Source organism: Notamacropus eugenii, chromosome 1 (genome assembly GCF_028372415.1).
Source record: "Notamacropus eugenii isolate mMacEug1 chromosome 1, mMacEug1.pri_v2, whole genome shotgun sequence".
NCBI classification, from domain to species: Eukaryota; Metazoa; Chordata; class Mammalia; order Diprotodontia; family Macropodidae; genus Notamacropus; species Notamacropus eugenii.
The window spans coordinates 288,314,687-288,329,618 of NC_092872.1; the positions used below are offsets into that span (position 1 = coordinate 288,314,687).

At 43.6% G+C, this 14,932-nt stretch overlaps 1 long non-coding RNA gene and 1 pseudogene across 4 annotated transcripts in view; both read right to left on the reverse strand.

Annotated features, from left to right (window-relative positions):
- The window catches only part of LOC140529322 (bifunctional apoptosis regulator-like), a 31,214-nt pseudogene extending 23,876 nt beyond the window's left edge, over positions 1-7,338 (reverse strand).
- Positions 1-14,932, reverse strand: part of LOC140517646 (uncharacterized) — a 150,548-nt gene that overhangs the window by 68,999 nt on the left and 66,617 nt on the right. The gene's annotated exons all lie outside the window — the stretch shown is intronic.

A 14,932-nucleotide genomic window follows, 5' to 3' on the forward strand; every position in this document is an offset into this window, starting at 1 on the left:
GGCATTTTATTCTTTCCTTTAGTGGAATGTGATGAGAGTAGACTTCATGTTTTTCTCTCACCTCCCCTCTTTATCCCTCCACTAATGAGTCTTTTGCTTGCCTCTTTTATGAGAGATAATTTGCCCCATTCAATTCTCCCTTTCTCCTCCCAATATCTTTCTCTCTCACTGCTTGATTTCATTTTTTTTTTAAGATATGATCCCGTCCTCTTCAATTCACTCTGTGCACTCTGTCTCTATGTGTGTGTGCGTGTGTGCATGTGTGTGTGTGAAATCCCACCCAGTACCCAGATACTGAAATGTTTCAAGAGTTACAAATATTGTCTTTCCATGTAGGAATGTAAACAGTTCAACTTTAGTAAGTCCCTTATGACTTCTCTTTGCTGTTCACCTTTTCATGGTTCTCTTCATTCTTGTGTTTGGAAGTCAAATTTTCTTTTCAGCTCTCGTCTTTTCATCAAGAATGCTTGAAAATCCTCTATTTCATTGAAAGACCAATTTTTCCCCTGAAGTATTATACTCAGTTTTGCTGGGTAGGTGATTCTTGGTTTTAGTCCTAGTTCCTTTGACTTCTGGAATATCCTATTCCACGCCCTTCGATCCCTTAATGTAGAAGCTGCTAGATCTTGTGTTATCCTGATTGTATTTCCACAATACTTGAATTGTTTCTTTCTAGCTGCTTGCAATATTTTCTCTTTCACCTGGGAGTTCTGGAATTTGGCCACAATGTTCCTAGGAGTTTCTCTTTTTGGATCTCTTTCAGGCGGTGTTCTGTGGATTCCTTGAATATTTATTTTGCCCTCTGGTTCTAGAATCTCAGGGCAGTTTTCATTGATAATTTCATGAAAGATGATGTCTAGGCTCTTCTTTTGATCATGGCTTTCAGGTAGTCCCATAATTTTTAAATTGTCTCTCCTGGATCTATTTTCAAGGTCAGTTGTTTTTCCAATGAGATATTTCACATTAACTTCCATTTTTCCATTCCTCTGGCTTTGTTCTGTGATTTCTTGCTTTCTCATAAAGTCCTTAGCCTCCATCTGTGCCATTCTAATTTTGAAAGAACTATTTTCTTCAGTGAGCTTTTGAATCTCCTTTTCCATTTGGCTAATTCTGCTTTTGAAAGCATTCTTCTCCTCATTGGCTTTTTGAACCTCTTTTGCCAATTGAGTTAGGCTAGTTTTCAAGGTGTTATTTTCTTCAACATTTTTTGGGGTCTCCTTTAGCAGGGAGCTGATTTGCTGTTCATGCTTTGACTGCATGTCTCTCATTTCTCTTCCCAGCTTTTCCTCCACCTCTCTAACTTGATTTTCAAAATTCTTTTTGAGCTCTTCCATGGCCTGAGCCCATTGAGTGGGCTGGGACACAGAAGCCTTGATTTCTGTGTCTTTGCCTGATGGTAAGCATTGTTCTTCCTCATCAGAAAGGAAGGGAGGAAATGCCTGTTCACCAAGAAAGTAACCTTCTATAGTCTTATTTCTTTTCCCTTTTCTGGGCATTTTCCCAGCCAGTGACTTGACCTCTGAATATTTTCCTCACACCCACCTCACCTCCTGATCCTCCCAGCCAGTGTTTGGGGTCTGAGATTCAAATGCTACTTCCAGCCTCAGGGCTTTGGGCTGGGGCAAGGCTGCTATTCAGTGTGAGATTAAATTCAGATGCTCAGGTGAGGGCAGGGCTGCCTCTCAGGCTCAGTTCCCTCAGGGAGTTTATGCACAGACCTTCAACAATGGATCCAGGCTCCTGCCTGCTTGGAGAGCCCTGGTCTGCCGCTGCCCCTCAGCTTCTGTCTCCCGAGGGGGCCCGAGCCATGGGGGCACCCCACTCCCCCCTCGACCCGCCAAAGGGACTCTCTCACCGACCTCCGTCACCTGTGGGTGGAGGGACCTGCGCGGCTACTGGAGATCCCGTCCCTGAAGCCCACTCGGATCTGTTCCTCTCGGTGCCGCAGCCACGGCAGGGCTGTACTCAGCTCCCAGTCCCGGCGCCCAGTCCGCAGCACGAAGGACCTTTTACGAGAGGTTTGCAGGTCTCTCCGGAACAGAAATCTCCCTCGCTCCAATGTTCCGTGGCCTCTGGGTGCAGAATTCGCCGTGAGTTACTTCTTTGTAGTTGTTCTATGGGTTGTGGGTTCGGAGCTATGTGTATGTGCGTCTTTCTACTACGCCATCTTGGCTCCGCCTCACAACTTGGCATTATCTTCTGCAACAGGATAGGGTCCTTTAAGAGGACCTGGCTCCAAGAGAAGCAGGGAGACAGTCCTCAGACTCAGGCAACTATCACTCAAAGCCACTGTGTGGCAAAGGCACAGTCTCCAATCACAAGAGTCAGAAGAATCAAGTGACTGGGCCACCACACATGTCCTCTGCAGGATCAGGGAGAAAAGGGCTCTCAAAATAGCTGTTGTTGTCTCTGGGTCCATCTCTGATCACACCCAAAGCAGCCATGACCATGGATCGACTTTAGATACATACATGTATGACTATGGGTGAGATTGGAATGCACATGTATGACTGTAGGTGAGAGGGGCAGGCATGTGTATGGCCATGGGTGACATGAGAAGGCACATGTATGACTGTGAGTGGGATGGGCAGGTGATGTACATAGATTTCACACAGCTCCTACCCTCCTTCCATCCACCTCTCTCAAACTCCAGCGAGGACTAGTCCTATTTTCTCAAAATACACCCATCTACAGGGTCAGCTTCCTTCCCTTTAGGACCTAACTTCTGCTGCCAAAGGAGATGCCCTCAGTCAGTATTCCACATCAACAGCTGTCCTCCACTGACCTGTCCAACAACCTCTCCTACCTTTTCTTTATGGTTTTGTGTGGGATCTGCTAATCTTAGAATTCCATAACCTCCTGCTGTGAGCCCATGATGATTTTATATCACACACACCCACACACATACACACACACACACACCATATATATATATATACATATATATATATATATGGTTCTGGGGAAGGTTGTTTATTGTACTCGCTGCGAAGGAGTCAGAAGAGTCCCAAAGGAAATGTTTGTCCTCTTCTGTATGGATGGGGAGATTGGAGATGAATTCTGAGTCCCAGTGTCGGCTGCATGTAGGTGTGTGTGTGTGTGTGTGTGTGTGTGTGTGTGCACATGCAAGTGTGTTCAGTGTGGGCACGAGGTGCCTGAGATGACTCTTTGCACATTTCAACCCCACAAGCTAATTTAAAGTTTTCAAGGAGAGATCATTTGCTACTTTAGCAAATATATATATATATATCAGTCCACTCATTAATAAACATCCACTAAGCACCTAACATGCTTCAAGCATTCTGCTAAGCACTGGGGACACCAATATAGGGAAGACAGAGCCTGCCCTCAACCTTACAGTTTCATGAGGGAAAGATAAAAAGTGTATGTCAAGTGGAGAGAGGGGAGGGAAGCCTTCCAGAGGGATATGATGAGGTCCAGAAGCAGTAAGGGAGGGGGTCCCAAAAAGGGCCTACTGTGAGACAGAAAACATGTGACTCTCCATAAGGCCCATAGACACATAGATATAACGTATGAGTGTAATGAAATGGTGGATCTTAACATTCAGGTAATTGCATTTTTCTCAAAAGCTTCAGAAGTATAAACATTACAAGCTTCTGAAAAAGAACATTTGGAATGTTGTTTATTTCATTTTTTTTTCTATTTTGACATTTCTTCTTCAGATTCCCCCTAGCCATTGCTTGGTGCTACGCCTAGTAAGAGATGACTTAAATGAAAACAAAATGATAGAGGTAACAACAGGTTGGTCTAGAGTGGTCCTGGGCAAGTCACTTGGCCTTTCTTGGAGCCTCAGTTTTCTCAAGTGCAAAGCCTCACAGGCCTGTGGTGGAGCCCAGAGAGGAAACTGTCTCTAAGTGCTTTTCAAGTAGTGAAATTCTGGTTATAAGTACTCCAGGTTAGAAGCCCCTTTGCAGAAGAGACTCTGGGAGTGGGGGAGGAGTCTGGGTTGGGAGCCAGAAGGAGCAGAGCAATAGTAAGATTCTGTTGACTTTTCTATATAAAAAGAACATATCTATACATACATGTGTTTGCATATATGCTATGTATTTCACATACATGTACATTCATATGCATATACCTAATGCATGCATGCATGCATTGTGCACGCATATAAAACAGGCAGACATACATACACATATACACATATGTGTGTGTGTGTGTGTGTGTGTGTATCCTAATCCCGGATTATCAATGACTACAATCCAGGGTGGGGCTCGTGGCACTTCTGTTCAAATATATCCATCCATCTCGATTGGAAATCTTTCATCCTTCTTATTATCTAGTAAGGAAACAGTATTGATTATTAAATATCAACCACCTTGGAAGCATCATTATGTTGAGAACCAATGTTCACTTTTTCATTAAGTTGGATGGCAAGGCATAGAGCCCTAGGTCTCAGGAAGAGAAGTCAGGAAGACCTGGGTTCAAATGTGTCATCAGATACTTATCAGCTGTGCAAGTCATTTAACTCCTCTGCCTCGGTTTCCTTTCCTCTAAAATAGGGATAATAACAACACCTGCCTTGCAGGATTGTGAGGATAAAATGGGGAGTTAGTGAAGTTCTCTGCAAACCTTAAGTGATTCCATAAATTTCAGTTTTTTGTCGTTATTATGACTTACTTTTTCAAATCTCGAACAGAGAAAGTTGTACAACTATTGCTTTTAAGGTTTCAAAGAAACGCATAAAAATTCTAACTAACAAATGATCTCCCCTTGAAAACTTCACATTGACTTGTGGGGTTGAAATGCGCAGAGCCATCTCAGGCACCTCGTGCACACACCTATCACCCGAGTACGTACAGACACACACACACACACAGCCGACATGGGACTCAGAATTCACCTCCCATCTCCCGGTTCATACATAAGAGGACAAACATTTTCTTTGGGACTTCTGACTCCTTTGCCACTAGTACAATAAAGAACCTTCCCCAGAAGGCAACAGATCGTCCTCCAGTCAAACAGAGCTGCAGGGTGGGGGTTTGCTCGGGGAAAACAATGCCCCGGTCTGGGCTTTCTGAGGATGCTCCTGGTACATAGCTGATTCTAACTCTAACCCTAAACCTAATCCCTGTATTTAGAAGGGAAACAAAAGACGCTCGTAGAGCTGCGCCTTTAAAGTGCTTTGATCCCATCACCTGTTCCAGTCCGTGTGCTCCGTTCTAATCACTGAGAGTGATTGATTGATGAAGTACATCATGCGGGTAACATCCAAACACCTGTCGGAAATTAAGCAGCATTCATCTTTCTGGAGAAAATTAAAAAGTACTTACTTTTTGTTTGGCTTTGCCAGGGTACACAGAATGTCACTCCCGGCAGTGGGTGAGGAAATAAACTGAGAAGCTGAGAAGTTGTAGTCGTACATCATTCTGCACACTCAGTTTCTTAATGGAGGTGGTGAGGAAAGAGAGGAGGATAAAGCTGATGTTCGGGCTCTTTACTTCTTTGTTAATTTTCTAGTTAGTGGTTTAATGGGGGAGGTGAATGCTGGAATTAGAAGTGGGAGAGGTTCTTATGGCACAGTTAGCCTGCTGTTGGGATTTATGGGCACAGTTACTAACCTTTAGGAAGATACTCAGACTATTTTTTCAAGGGCATAAGAGGCATTTCAAATATAAAAAATATTAGAAAATATTTCAGACATTTCCTTACAATTACATTTTTGACATCAACCTGTTTTTACTACAAGATCTAGCCTAAAAGTTCTGAGGATTGTAGTCGTCATCGTCATCATCATCATCATCATCACCATCACAATACGGTCCAGGGACTATGTTAAGCATTTTCCAAAAAAAAAGAAAGAAAGAAAGAAAGAATATTTCATTTGATTCTTACAACAACCCTGAGGGGGAGGGGTTATTATTATGTCCATTCTGCCATTCAGGAAACTCATGCAAACAGAAGTCAGGTGACTTGCCCAAGGTCATATGACTAGCAAGCATCAGGCTGGATTTGGACTCAGACCTTCCCAGCTCCAGGTCCAGTACTCTCTCCACTGCACCACCTAACATCATCATGACAAAACGAGAGAATAGCATGGAAACACAATAGTGGGGAAGTCAGGATGGTGATTATCCTTGATGAACTCTGAATCTGAAATGGTTGCTTCTCCACTGACCATGGCCAAGGTGCCCAGTCATCTGTCTGTGCTGTCCTTCCTAGGAGTCAAGGAATAAGAAGTCCTACTATGAGCTCAAGGACAGCTTGGCTGCTTGGTGAATAACGGAGCACTTGAGTCAGTCTAATAGTCAGCAAATAGAGAAGCATCAAGGCCTGGGTAAGCCCTTCAGATCATCCTTGCCCTAAAGGAAAGGGCATAATAATGACGAGGCCAACCTATGTGAAGAACCACATACAAGCTGGGTACACAGCAGATGGCAGCCCATTGGCAAGGGAAGGCATTAGGAAGGAGAGGGAGAGGCCTCCCAGAAGGTGCAGGTGGAGCAGGTTATGGAAGAAGTCCAAGAGATCAAAGTGGCAGAGGTGAGATGGTAAGGCATCCCAAGCATTGCTGGCATCCACTTCACAGGGTTGTGGTAAAGATAAAATGAGATGGGTGTAAAGAACTTAACATAGTGTTGCCCATATAACAGATACTTAATAAATGTTTGCCCCCTTTCCCCTATCCTCCAATAAGCATTTATTAAACACCCCCACATACACATGACTATCTCATCCACTTGACTGCAGCTCTGAGGCTCCAGCTGCCTCCATAACATGAGATGTGATGCCAGTGGTGCTTCTCTGGACCCACAAATGACCATAATAGAATTACACAAGTTTGAGGGAAAAGCTCAGTTATTAGGAAAATCAATGGCATTATTATCTCCAGAGGGGCCACATGGGGTTATCTGTGTGCATGTTGACTTTGGGATGTAACTATCTCAGTGGTTATCAGTTTAAGGATGGAGAAGGAAGGAGCTGCCAGGAAAATGCTTGAAAAAGCTGGAAGTGCCCTCATGCACAGTGATTTCCCAAGGGATTCTACTCAGGAAGCTTGGTCCTGTAGCCACAGGACAGCTCCTAATGATGCCAATGTGAACCCTGGCCACTAGAGGCAGCTGAACTCAAACAGAGGCATCCCCCATTCAGGGGCCTAATGAAGTCACTACATTCTCTGTCTTCAGACTGGGGAAGGGGGAGGTTATTCTCATCACTACACAGTATGTGCTGCCACGCATGGAGTCTTCTGAGATGCAGATGAGGCTCTCTGCCAGATGCCCCTTCATGGATCTTCAGGCAGTGCTTCACCTGTGCCAGGCTCACACTCTGCCAGTCCACTGGAGGCGATACCACCTGGGCTACCTCCCTCTCCATGTTTTGCTGAGGCTCTAGTCAGATCAATGGCCTGCTGCAGCTAAGTGTCACAGGAAGTCAGCTCTGGTCGTTACCAGTAGGGAGGATGCCCTTGGAGCACAAGGCCTGTTTGACTTCTGTCTTTGTGCTGGGGAGCCGGGCTGGCTCACAGGAGGTGTGGGAGGGGTGGGGCTTCACATGGGCTTGTTTAACAACAATTGAACCAATAGCCCTTCATGGCATCCACCAGAAGGAAGGGGTCCTGCAGTGTCTTAAAGTCCCACAAACTTTACAGGAGAATATGTCCAAGCTGAGGAAACTGCCATTCAACTCTTAAATATTCATGAGTCTGGGATGAATTTCAACTTTCCTAATGAGACCCAGCACCTGGCCTGTGAGGCACCTTCCTCTTCCTGGTCACCACAGGCAAAGCTTCCCCCTGTCTGATTCTGCAGGCTTTTGAATATCCTTGCCCCGCTGATCTCTGAAAGCTCCACCTGTGATTCTGGAAGGCATTTCATTTCAGCAACTTTGTCTTGAATTATGAGAATTGTGGTTCTGCTTATAAAAGAGAATTCTCTTCTCAATCTTGTCCTTGCTTGGGATGTTGGCCAGGCAAATGCTCTTGAGCCTACATGGAGAGAACATTGATTCTGGGAATGGGGGCAATGTGAACTGTGAGGGAATTACCTGAAGATCCTGTGGCCTGAGGCCTGGGGTATTTGGCAGGGGCGTTGGAACAGATTGCTGGTTACCAGCCCCATGCTTTATCAGGTTCCTGTTTTCCTAACAATGGAATAAAGCCTCTTCTTGGAAGGACCAGGGAAAGGCATTCAAGACACTGTCTAGTCTTTATCCTCTTGTTTGTAGATGAGAAAATGGAGGCTTACAAGGAATAACTCCCTTAAGGCCATGAAGCTCTCTGGTTAGGGAGAGTGAAGGACAAAGCACAAAGGACAAGGTCAGAGACAGAGATGAGGAGGTTCCAGAATGTTATATGCAGAGACATGCTTCAGTGTTGGGATTCTGCTCTTGTCAGCCTTGTAGTGATAGAATTCCTTACCAAGGTCCTTGACCATTTTCTGTGGCCCAAAGGGCACCCTAGAGGCCAAGCCCCTGGAGCCATGGAACTCACTCTGACAAATCCAATCAAAGGAAGTTTTATGTGCCAGCACTATGAAACATTGGGTGTCCAATGTCTGAGGCCCAGCTGATCTGAGATCAGCCCAAAGAGGCATGGTGGCAGAAGGCTGAATATCATATGTAGAAGGATTTTTTGGTTACCCACTGGACCTAGAGTCAGGAAAGCCTGAGATGAAATGCAGCCTTAGACACTTCTTTGTGTGACCCTGGATAAGTCATTTAACCTCTGATTTCCTCAGTTTCCTATCTGTGAAGTGCGAATAATATTTGCACCTACCTCACAGAGTTGTTGTAAAGATCAAATGAAATCATACTTGTAAAGTACATCACAGACTCTAAATCAATACATAATACTGACTACAGTAGTGGTAATAGCAGTAGTACTAGTGGTTGTAGTGGTACTGGTAGTAATGTCATTGATGTTACTACACTGTTCTCTCTCTCACTCACTTATTCACTCACTCATATATTATAGGAAGGTACTTGTGACTCCTATGGTAAAGAGAAAAATGCTACCAATGAAATCTTGAGGTTTTTTTTTAAAGCACGTATTTAAGATTGAAAGGTTCAGTGTGTTTATATGTGTGAGGAGTGCTCAGTACCTCTCATTCCATAACATAGAAAACTAAAGGATAAATAAGAACTTTTCACACATACAAACATACACACACAGACACACACACACAAATTCAAGAATGTAAACTTTTTTATAGCCAACATGAAAATAACTACAATATAAGCAAATCAGACATTTCTTTTTTGTCACTTGCAACCAGGAATATCTCATTTATATATTCAATAAATTCTCAGGAAGAAATTGCTGAGGGCAATGATTCTGTCATATAGGGTGCTGTGGTTAAAATAATGAAAATAGATAAGATGAATATGATTCCTGAGTTTTACAAGCCTTTTCTTCAATTCTGCTATCATTGTCTGGAAAAGATCTGTAGGAAATATGTAAATGATCTTTTGGTGAATTATCCATTCCATAACATGGTTCCTCTCTCCAGTTGATTTATCAGAAGAGTGAGCCATTCATGGACACTTGACCATTGGGTGCCACAGCCCACCTGCCATGCTGAGAATCACCAAGATTTGCACAGCTTCTTTGCTGGCTTGGGAGTACTAGAGAAGAGGGCAAGGCCCCATCCTTCAGTTCTTTCCCATTTTTCCATCTGTGCATCGTGAGATAAATCTATTCAAATACATCAGATTGCCTAATAGTGAGTCAGGATATTCACCTGTATTAATAGAATTATAGTGATTTCTATTTTTTTGTTATTCTCTGCCTAATACTAACTCACCTCCTGCTTATTCAAACAAGTTCCCCACCACGGTGACACATTTTCATGAAGTTAAATCTAATTCAGACTCATTAGTCTGTGAGCATCATTGTGAGAATTATTTTTGCCAATCTGTTATGCCTTCCCATCATCCACAATGAAGACCATCTGTTACCATGGCGCCAGGCATCTTCTTTTGTTGTAGAAAACAACAACAAAAAAAGACCTTTGGCTAAAAGCCAGAAGGTGATTGGGGTAAATGAGTTAAATCTTGGCAATTAGATGCCCCAGTGGGAGAATTGATCTGTCTTGTGTGCTCCTATCCCAGAAAGATTCGGATCCTTCCCTGTAAATCATGTAAGTCAACAACCTCTAATAATATATTCTCATATGTCAAGAAGAGAAAACTTTCCAGTCAATAAAACTCAAATCCAGTCTACTCAACTCAATAGGCATTTCTTAAATCCTTATTATTTACCATGCAATGGACTAAGTGCTAGGGAACAAAGTAAAGTTAATAAATAGTACTTGTTCTAAAGGGTTTTTCAGTCTAATGATATTGACAATCATTTCCAAAAATTTCTAAACACAATGTCTCAATTGCCACCTCTCATGTGCTGTGCCCTAGGCAGACACCTACTTTGCCTACTGTTGAGTCAGTTTGCAGTTTTCCATGAGCTCTGACACCTATTCCACACTAATGCTTTGCTTTCTCTTTCATTTATCATTGAGGAAGAGGATCAATCATGTATTAAATGCCTACTATGTGTCAGCCACATTTGCTAATATTTTATTGTTTGATCAATCAATAGTTCATTCAGTCCTTCATTTAAATAATTTTTTCAGCCAGATAACTAGGATAATGGAATAATCCTGCTTCTACTATCACTTGCATTGAGTGTGTGTGTTTATGTGTGTGTGTGTATTGGGGGAATGGGTGGTTTTCAACAAGGAAATATTCTATCCTTTATTTTCTACTACAGACCCCTTCCTTCCTTGGACAAATTCTGTGAACTTCCCCATCATCTGAAAAGGCATGGTTTCTTTTTGCCATTTTCACAGAGAAAAGGCAAAAATGAAACAAAACCCACAGTTTTCCATTCTCCCCCCTCTGCTTGTGCCATCAGAGCTCAAAACATCGGTGTCTCCTAAGTGCCCATCCAGGGTGTATTCCTCTTATCTTGTCTCTATTCTCTCTCTCCTCTCTCTCTCTCTCTCTCTCTCTCTCTCTCTCTCTCTCTCTCTCTCTCTCTCTCTCTCTCTCTGTCTCCCACTTTCCTTGGTTGAATTATATTATCTCTTTGCAGATGATTTTCCAACTCTGTATCCAGTCATGGAATCTTCTCTTGGTTCTAATCTACCATCACCACTTGTCTATTGGACATTCCTCATATCTTAACAGGCTACGCCACTTTGTGACTTCTCTGGCTTTCTCGTCATTCCCCAAGAAGCTTATTGATAAGAAAACCTCATCAAGTTGCAAGATGTCATCAACCTTATGCCCCTCTTCTTACCACCCTCAATATGTCTGATTAGAAAGTGGAGGTGGGTGGAGCCAAGATGGCGAAGTAGAAAGACGCACATACACATAGCTCTGAACCCACAAACCACAGAACGGCTAGAGGGGAAAAAGCCAGGGCGAATTCTGCACCCAGAGACCACGGAGTATTGGAGAGAGGGAGATTTCTGCTCTGGAGAGACCTGCAGACCTCTTGCGGGGGGTCCTTCGCGCCACAGACTGGGCACCAGGACGGGGAGCGGAGTGCGGCCCTGCCGCAGCCGCGACACCGTGAGGAAAAGATCCGAGAGGGCTACGGGGACGGGATCTCCAGCTGCCACGTGGGTCCCCCCCACCCACAGAGGGACCTGCAAACCTGTCGCAAAAGGTCCGTCACGCTGCAGACGTGGAGCCCAGCCCGGACCTGCGGTGGCGGCAGCGGTGGCCATGGCTCCGAGAGGCACAGATCTGAGAGGGCTCTGGAGGCGGGATCTTCAGCGGCGGCACCGGCCCCCCCACCAACAGGTGACTGACGGGGGTGGGTGAGAGTGTCTCTTTGGCGGGTCGAGAGGGGAGTGGGGTGCTCCCATGGCTCGGGCCCCCCCAGGAGATAGAAGCTGAGAGGCGGCTGCAGACAGGGGCTCCCCAAACGGGCAGGAGCCTGGATCCATTGTGGAAGGTCTGTGCATAAACCCCCAGAGGGAACTATGCCTGAGAGGCGGCCCTGCCCCTGACCACCTGAACTTAATTCTCACACTGAATAGCAGCCCTGCCCCCGCCAAAAATCCTAAGGCGGGAAGCAGCATTTGAATCTCAGTCCCCAAACACTGGCTGGGAGGACCAGGAGGCGAGGTGGGTGTGAGGAGAACATTCAGAGGTCAGGCCACTGGTTGGAGAAAATGCCAAGAAAAGGGAAAAGAAATAAAACTATTGAAGGGTATTTTCTCGGAGAAAAGACACTTCCTCCCTTCCTTTCTGATGGGGAGGAACAATGCTTGCCATCAGGCAAAGACACAGAAATCGAGGATTCTGTGTCCCAGCCCACCCAATGGGCTCGGGCCATGGAAGAGCTCAAGAGGAATTTTGAAAATCAAGTTAGAGAGGTGGAGGAAAGACTGGGAAGGGAAATGAGAGGGATGAGGGAGAAGCATGAAAAGCAGATCAGCTCCCTGCTAAAGGAGAACCAAAAAAATCTTGAAGAAATTGGCACCTTGAGAACTAGCCTAACTCAGCTGGCAAGGGAGGTGCAAGGGGCTAATGAGGAGAAGAATGCTTTCAAAAGCAGAATTAACCAAATGGAAAAGGAGATTCAAAAGCTCACTGAAGAAAATAGATCTTTCAAAACTGGAATGATATGGATGGACGCTAAGGACTTTTTGAGAAAGAAAGATATCTCAGAACATACCGCGCAGATTCGAAAAATGGAAGATAATGTGAAATATCTTATTGGAGAAACAACTGACCTGGAAAATAGAATCAGGAGAGACAATGTAAAAATTCTGGGACTACCTGAAAACCATGATCAAAAGAAGAGCCTAGACATCATCTTCCATGAAATTATCAAGGAAAACTGCCCTGAGATTCTAGAACCAGGAGGCAAAATAAGTATTCAAGGAATCCGCAGAACACTGCATGAAAGAGATCCAAAAAGAGAAACTCCTAGGAGCATTGTGGCCAAATTCCAGAATTCCCAGGTGAAAGAGAAAATATTGCAAGCAGCTAGAAAGAAACAATTCAAGTATTGTGGAAATACAATCAGGATAGCACAAGATCTGGCACCCTCTACGTTGAGGGATAGAAGGGAATGGAATAGGATATTCCAGAAGTCAAAGGAACTAGGACTGAAGCCAAGAATCACCTACCCAGCAAAACTGAGTATAATACTTCAGGAGAAAAAATGGTCTTTCAATGAAATAGAAGACTTTCAAATTTTCCTGATGAAAAGACCAGAGCTGGAAAGAAAATTTGACTTTCTAACACAAGAATGAAGAGAACCATGAAAAGGCGAACAGCAAAGAGAAATCATAAGGGACTTACTAAAGTTGAACTGTTTATGTTCCTACATGGAAAGACAATATTTATAACTCTTGAAACATTTCAGTATCTGAGCACTGGGTGGGAGTACACACACACACACATGCACACACGCACACATACATAGAGACAGAGTGCACAGAGTGAATTGAAGAGGATGGGATCATATATTAAAAAAAATGAAATCAAGCAGTGAGAGAGAAATATTGGGAGGAGAAAGGGAGAAGTTATATGGGGCAAATTATCTCTCATAAAAGAGGCAAGCAAAAGACTTATTAGTGGTGGGATAAAGAGGGGAGGCAAGTGAAAAACATGAGGTCTACTCTCATCACATTCCACTAAAGGAAAGAATATAATGCACACTCATTTTGATAGGAAAACCTATCTCATAGTATAGGAGAGTGGGGGACAGGGGCACAAGCAGGGTGGGGGGGAGGATAGAGGGGAGGGCATGGAGAGGAGAATGCAATACGAGGTCGACACTCATGGGGAGTGAAAGGACCATAAGAAAATAGAAGTAAAGGGGGACAGGATAGGATGGAGGGAAATATAATTAGTCCTATACAACACAACTAGTATGGAAATCATTTGCAAAACTAAACAGATATGGCCTATATTGAATTGCCTGTCTTTCAAGGGGAAGGGGTGGAGAGGGAGGGAGCTAAGGAGGTTAGAACTCAAAGTGTTAGGACCAAATGTAATGTTCTTACCACTGGGTAACAAGAAATACAGGTTAAGGGGTCAAGAAAGCTATCTGGTCCTACAGGACAAAAGAGAAGACGGAGACAAGGGCAGGGAGGGAGGATAGAGGAGAGAGCAGATAGGTCACAGGGGCAATTAGAAAGCTCAGGTTTGGGGGGGGAGGGGATAAAAGGGGAGAAAATATGTAACCCAAAATTGTGTGAAAATAAATGTTAAAAATTAATAAAAAAATAATGGGAAAATGAATATATGAATAAAATAAAAAAAAAAAAAGAAAGTGGAGACATGGACCCAGCAAACCTCCATTTGAGGGAGGAGCACTGTGCAGAACATTGACTTTATCACTTGACAACACTGCTGTGAAATTTCTTGGGCTTTTCTACCACCTCCTGTATCAAGTATTTCCCTGGTTCTTCTCCCCATCCCTACATTTTGGCCCCTGGGGAGGCAATTTCTTTCTTTATTCTTTATTCATTCCCATCACAATGCCTGCCAGATTGTAGACATTTAATGCATGTTTATTGACTGACATTTCAAACTAAATACAATAAAACAGAACTCTGCTCCTTCCCTCAAAAATTCCTCCCCCAAAAATCTATCTTTGTTACTTTCCTCTTTGTAGAAGATACCACCAAACTTCTATTCTCAGAGGTTTGTAACTTGCCATTATCTTTGTTTCTATACCCTTCTTTACTTCACATATCCATTTATTTGTCAAATCTTGTGTTTTCTATTTCTGTTAAAACCTCCGGCATCTGATTGCTCTCCAGCAATAGATTTTTGGTCAGATCATTTTGCCTCTTAAATTGCAATCACACTCTAAATGGCCTTCTTGCAAAAATTATCAGAGACTATTGTGACTATATTAATGAATGAATTTAAATGTATTGTCACAATTTAATACATATAATATATTGAATGACTATAAGGAATCAAATATTTTTCAGGTTACCTA